At 44.4% G+C, this 7049-nt stretch overlaps 1 long non-coding RNA gene across 1 annotated transcript; it reads right to left on the bottom strand.

Moving 5' to 3' along the window:
• Positions 1–2618: 2618 nt before the first annotated feature.
• LOC127922063 (uncharacterized) lies at positions 2619–5145 on the bottom strand. Its single transcript, XR_008110370.1, has 2 exons — positions 4343–5145; positions 2619–3476 (listed from the first exon to the last, which is right to left on the bottom strand). It is a non-coding gene; the product is annotated as an uncharacterized LOC127922063 (long non-coding RNA).
• Positions 5146–7049: the final 1904 nt, after the last annotated feature.

Raw genomic sequence — 7049 nt, 5'->3', positions numbered from 1 at the left:
ACCACTTGACTGAACCCAGTGGTGTTGTTTCAGGCGGTGCTGCAGTGACTTCAGTAGTAACATAGGATACAGTAGTGCTGCTGCCACCACACTGAACCCAGTGGTGTTGTTTCAGACGGTGCTGTACTTCTTCAGTAGTAACATAGGATACAGTAGCTGCCACCACTGGTGACTGAACCCAGTGGTGTTGTTGCCACCACTTGACAGTGGTGTTGTTGGTGCTGTAGTGACTTCAGTAGTAACATAGGATACAGTAGTGCTGCTGCCACCACTTGACTGAACCCAGTGGTGTTGTTTCAGGCGGTGCTGTAGTGACTTCAGTAGTAACATAGGATACAGTAGTGCTGCTGCCACCACTTGACTGAACCCAGTGGTGTTGTTTCAGGCGGTGCTGTAGTGACTTCAGTAGTAACATAGGATACAGTAGTGCTGCTGCCACCACTTGACTGAACCCAGTGGTGTTGTTGTTTCAGGCGGTGCTGTAGTGACTTCAGTAGTAACATAGGATACAGTAGTGCTGCTGCCACCACTTGACTGAACCCAGTGGTGTTGTTGTTTCAGGCGGTGCTGTAGTGACTTCAGTAGTAACATAGGATACAGTAGTGCTGCTGCCACCACTTGACTGAACCCAGTGGTGTTGTTTCAGGCGGTGCTGCAGTGACTTCAGTAGTAACATAGGATACAGTAGTGCTGCTGCCACCACTTGACTGAACCCAGTGGTGTTGTTGTTTCAGGCGGTGCTGTAGTGACTTCAGTAGTAACATAGGATACAGTAGTGCTGCTGCCACCACTTGACTGAACCCAGTGGTGTTGTTTCAGACGGTGCTGTAGTGACTTCAGTAGTAACATAGGATGCTGCCACCACTAGTGACTTCAGTAGTAACATAGGATACAGTAGTGCTGCTGCCACCACTTGACTGAACCCAGTGGTGTTGTTTCAGGCGGTGCTGCAGTGACTTCAGTAGTAACATAGGATACAGTAGTGCTGCTGCCACCCAGTGGTGTTTCAGTTGTAGTGACTTGACTGAACCAGTAGTGCTGCTGCCACCACTTGACTGAACCCAGTGGTGTTGTTTCAGACGGTGCTGTAGTGACTTCAGTAGTAACATAGGATACAGTAGTGCTGCTGCCACCACTTGACTGAACCCAGTGGTGTTGTTTCAGGCGGTGCTGTAGTGACTTCAGTAGTAACATAGGATACAGTAGTGCTGCTGCCACCACTTGACTGAACCCAGTGGTGTTGTTGTTTCAGACGGTGCTGTAGTGACTTCAGTAGTAACATAGGATACAGTAGTGCTGCTGCCACCACTTGACTGAACCCAGTGGTGTTGTTGTTTCAGGCGGTGCTGTAGTGACTTCAGTAGTAACATAGGATACAGTAGTGCTGCTGCCACCACTTGACTGAACCCAGTGGTGTTGTTGTTTCAGGCGGTGCTGTAGTGACTTCAGTAGTAACATAGGATACAGTAGTGCTGCTGCCACCACTTGACTGAACCCAGTGGTGTTGTTTCAGGCGGCTGCTGTGACTTCAGTGTAACTTGTAGTACCACTTGACTGAACCCAGTGGTGGTGTGTTGTTTCAGACGGTGCTGTAGTGACTTCAGTAGTAACATAGGATACAGTAGTGCTGCTGCCACCACTTGACTGAACCCAGTGGTGTTGTTTCAGGCGGTGCTGTAGTGACTTCAGTAGTAACATAGTGGTACAGTAGTGACTGCTGCCACCACCACTTGACTGAACCCAGTGGTGTTGTTGTTTCAGACGGTGCTGTAGTGACTTCAGTAGTAACATAGGATACAGTAGTGCTGCTGCCACCACTTGACTGAACCCAGTGGTGTTGTTTCAGGCGGTGCTGCAGTGACTTCAGTAGTAACATAGGATACAGTAGTGCTGCTGCCACCACTTGACTGAACCCAGTGGTGTTGTTTCAGGCGGTGCTGTAGTGACTTCAGTAGTAACATAGGATACAGTAGTGCTGCTGCCACCACTTGACTGAACCCAGTGGTGTTGTTGTTTCAGTTCTGTCTTCTATATTTAAGCAGCCGACACTCAGACACAGATGAGCCTCACCGATTCTGAATCCGCTGGTTCACTCCGACTGCCACGGAACAGTAGCCTGATCCCAGATCTGTTTGTGCCGTCTTGACAACTCCTATGGCGATTGTTATGCCAATGGCACAAACAGATCTGGGAGCAGTCTAACAGAACACAGTATCTAAAGGGGATCAAATCAAATTGTATTTGTCCCATGCGCCGAATACAACCTTACAGTGAACTGCTTATTTACAAGCCCTTAACTAACAATTAAATATCTAAAAAACATTTTTTTTTTTAAAACAGTATGATAATGTCGGCTGATACTAGCTCCCAGTCCAACCAAGGTGCCTCGACAAACTACCTGAACTCTTGTCTCACACACAGGTATGTCTTACTAAACTTGTGAGGACTTTTTGGGGACCAACAATTGATTCACATTCAAAATCACATTTTCTCTGACCCCAGACATAACCCCTGAATAGCCTTTTTACAAGTGAGGACCAGCGAAATGTCCTCACTTCTGTGCATTTGATTTGGTTTACTAGTATAGTAAAATGTGTATGTGCACGCACACACACACACACACACACACACACACACACACACACACACACACACACACACACACACACACACACACACACACACACACACACACACACACACACACACACCCTAATTGATACAGTATCTTTATGTTTCACCAGTAGCCTGAGCGCCACACTGGTCACAGTGTCAGCAGAACTGCAACAAGACACAGTGACACAGGACTTTGGCAGAGGGTTGAACTGCAACAAGACACAGTGACACAGGACTTTGGCAGAGGGTTGAACTGCAACAAGACACAGTGACACAGGACTTTGGCAGAGGGTTGAACTGCAACAAGACACAGTGACACAGGACTTTGGCAGAGGGTTGAACTGCAACAAGACACAGTGACACAGGACTTTGGCAGAGGGTTGAACTGCAACAAGACACAGTGACACAGGACTTTGGCAGAGGGTTGAACTGGAAACACAGACACACAAAGAATGTTCCAGTACTAAAACCACAACCAAGGAAAACACATTAACCAGCCTATGGCTCATTATCACGCCATCTTTCCTTGATTCCTTCTACTCATATCCTTCTCTAAAGGTCTGATGGGACATTGGACATTCTCCTCCAATGTAAGGAATAAGGGAAAGACTGAGATAAGTACAACACAGTAAAAGTGAATTCTCTCACCATCTTGTTCAAGATGGTGTTTCTCTTGTTCCTCCATGTTGTTGCTCTGTGTGTCTCCAGTGGCCTTGGAGAGGCCGACTGACCAGTAGGACATGCCTCCTCCTCCACAGCAGGGCAGGACTGAACGAGCACCAGCACAGGGTGGTGGTGGTCAGTGGGACTGGTCCCAGTCTGAGTCACTGCTGTGGTGGAAGAAACTGGTCAGAGATGGGCTGTGGTAGGAGGGAGGACAGAGGGAGAGGCCATTAGTCAGAGCCCTGCAAAACACAGCCAGTCAGGCAGGCAGGCAGCCAGACCTAGGTTTGATCTAGAGAAAGTGAAAGCAGTCACACACTCACATTGCATAACAACAAGTTAATGGATACACAAATTGCCACCCAACATTTACAACTATAGTTGTCGAGATGCCTTAATTAGAATAATGTACTTGTGTCTAGTACAAGAAGCTTTATACTACAACTTTTATGACTTCTCGTGTTATTGTTTCAGACCCATATACAATAAACAGCTATGTGAAGTGATCGTGCTACTTTGAATGGGTTGTTTGTTGACATCCTTGTACTTCACAAGTTCTTGGAACAGATTCCTGTTGGAATGTTCCACAAATTATACCCATCCCGTTCCACAAATTATACCCACCCCGTTCCACAAATTATACCCACCCCGTTCCACAAATTATACCCACCCCGTTCCACAAATTATACCCATCCCGTTCCACAAATTATACCCACCCAGACACAGTTGCCTAATTTAGTGGATTTGTATTTTTAAATTATCTCTGTGTAAAACACACACTAGTCTACAGCCAGAACTATAAAAACAGAGACGTTACTATTTCTGGCGGCCTTGAACACACACGACACTTCAGTTAATTCACTTTGGTTTACACATGCCGCATCTATAAAACCACACACGGTGTGCATGCTCTTGATTCTTTAACAAGTTTACTTTATTAGGCTTATAAACTCTGAAACGTGCCAAACGTGCGTCCAGTGACAGCAAGTAGACACATTTGTTTGCGAAACGTGCGCACTTGTTGCTCGCTAATGAGTGTGGTTGATAAGGAATATTTACTCACCGCATTCTCCGCAGTGTTCAAGCACTGTCGAATGGTACTGATTTTGCGCTTCTAAAGCATTGAACAGGCTAAACTTCGGTACATCCACAAGTGAAAGTTTAATCGAAGACAAAATAGCCGAAGGAACACTCACAACCACGGAATGCAAAGGAAAAACGTCAACTTCCTGATTTCATCAAACCAAACACTTCCAGCCTGTGATGCTGCCTACCACGCTGTCTGTCTCATAACCCGGAAATGGGAATAGCCTACTGTACAATGACTGTATGCTACTGTACTAGTTGCATTAGTTCTGCTAAACCTATGGTTGAAGCTCATTTACTGCATTTATACTTAATTTTTCAACTCTAAAATGGTATTTTGGAGAACAGCTAAAACTAATACAAATTACCCCAGGCATTAATTATCATTGCAATATTTGTTGTAAAGGAATGTGGAACTGCGTGTAGGCTACAATGTCAACCACTACTCAACCTTATCATGAATTGACTAATTTACTTGTGGAATCGCGCAAACTGTGAACATGAAATAGATGCATAATACACGCTATCAAGTCACAACCATCCCAACTTCAAATGCGGACATCAAGGTGAAAGGAACCAGTGTATAAAACAGCTGACCACTAATACCAACTACGACAGATAAATCCTACACAGGCATTGAAATCAAATGTATAATAGCCTACATCAGGCCTACAATCGACAAAGACGCATGAAGAAAAACAAACTCGACCAAAGAATGATGAAAATCACAAAATACAAACGGAAAATGTACACATGACTTTTTAAAGTGAGTTAAGTCCGTGCCCGTGATTCAGAACCGCTGAATGGACGGCGTCTCGGTACAGGTAGGTTTTGTGGAGCTCCGTGGCATGGTGCTGAATGGACAGCGCCTCTGTCTATTAGCCAACTATACATACTGAACAAAAATATAAATGCAACATGAAACAATTTACAAGATTTTACCGAGTTACAGTTCATATAAAGAAATCAGTCAATTGAAATACATTCACTTGGCCCTCAATTATGGATTTCACATGACTGGGAATACAGATATGCATCTGTTGGTCACAGATATCTTTAAAAAGATAAGGGATCAGAAAACCAATCAGTATCTGATGTGACCACTGTTTGCCTAATGTAGCACAACACATCTCCTTTGCATAGAGTTGAATAGGCTGTTGATTGTGGCCTATGGAATGTTGTCCCACTCCTCTACAATGGCTGAGTAAAGTTGCTGGATATTGGCTGGAACTGGAACATGCTGTCATACACTTTGATACAGAGCATCCCAAACATGCTCAATGGGTGACATGTCTGGTGAGTATGCAGGCCATGGAAGAATTGGGACATTTTCGGGTTCCAGGAATTGTGTACAGATCCTTGCGACATGGGGCTGTGCATTATCATGATGAAACATGAGGTGATGGCGGCGGATGAATGGCACGACAATGGGCCTCAGAATCTTGTCACGGAATCTCTGTCCAGTCAAGTTGCCATCGATAAAATGTAATTGTGTTTGTTGTCCCGTATCTTATTCCTGTCCATACCATAACCCCACCGCCACCATGGGGCACTCTGTTCACAATGTTGACATCAGCAAACTGCTCGCACACACAAAGCCATACACATGGTCTGTGGTTGTGAGGCCAGTTGGATGTATTGCAAAAATCTCTAAAACGATGTTGAAGGCGGCTTATGGTAGAGAAATTAACATTCAATTTTCTGGCAACAGCTCTGGTGGACAATGTTGCATTCAGCATGCGAATTGCACACTCCCTCCAAACTTGAGACATTTGTGGCATTGTGTTGTGTGACAAAACTGCACATTTTAGAGTGGCCTTTTATTGTCCCCAGCACAAGGTGCAGCTGTGTAATCATAATGCGGTTGAATCATATTCTTGATATGCCAGTCCTGTCAGGTGGAGGGCTTATCTTGGCAAAGGGGAAATGCTCACTAACAGTGATGGAAACAAATTGTGCACCAAATTTGAGAGAAATAAGCTTTTTGTGCATATGGAACATTTCTGGGATCTTTTATTTCAGCTCATGAAACACTGAACCAACACTTTACATGTTTCTGTTCAGTGTAATTAGTTAGTTGTTGGCAGTTAGACTTTTTTGAGGCACAGTTAGGTAGCCTGCAATGCTTATGAAAATCATCACGCAGATCTTTAGAAATGGTAGGATCAATTGTAAATTGGCACTCCACGTGAAACAGTTTGCCAATCTCCTGCTATAGGCTATATGAAGCCACCCTTGTGGACCGGTGCATACAATGTACTATGTACTATGACAGTGTCAGTGTCTCCTGTGCTTCCCGCTGGCATTGGCTCATGCGCTTCCCGCTAATTTGAGCATTTGCCTGTCTGCATTATTCGCCAGGGAAGGGAAACATTCTGAGAATATTGAAGCATTGTATCAACAAGGTGTTTCTGAGAATATTGAAACATTGTATCAACAAGGTGGCTCTGAGAATATTGAAGCATTGTATCAACATGGTGGCTCGGAGAATATTGAAACATTGTATCAACATGGTGTTTCTGAGAATATTGAAACATTGTATCAACATGGTGGCTCTGAGAATATTGAAACATTGTATCAACATGGTGGCTCTGAGAATATTGAAGCATTGTATCAACATGGTGTTTCTGAGAATATTGAAGCATTGTATCAACAAGGTGGCTCTGAGAATATTGAAGCATTGT

Source organism: Oncorhynchus keta, unplaced genomic scaffold (assembly GCF_023373465.1).
Source record: "Oncorhynchus keta strain PuntledgeMale-10-30-2019 unplaced genomic scaffold, Oket_V2 Un_contig_24509_pilon_pilon, whole genome shotgun sequence".
NCBI classification, from domain to species: domain Eukaryota; kingdom Metazoa; phylum Chordata; class Actinopteri; order Salmoniformes; family Salmonidae; genus Oncorhynchus; species Oncorhynchus keta.
The sequence above is the reverse complement of the archived record's forward strand: the minus strand, read 5'-3'. Positions and strand labels throughout refer to the sequence as shown.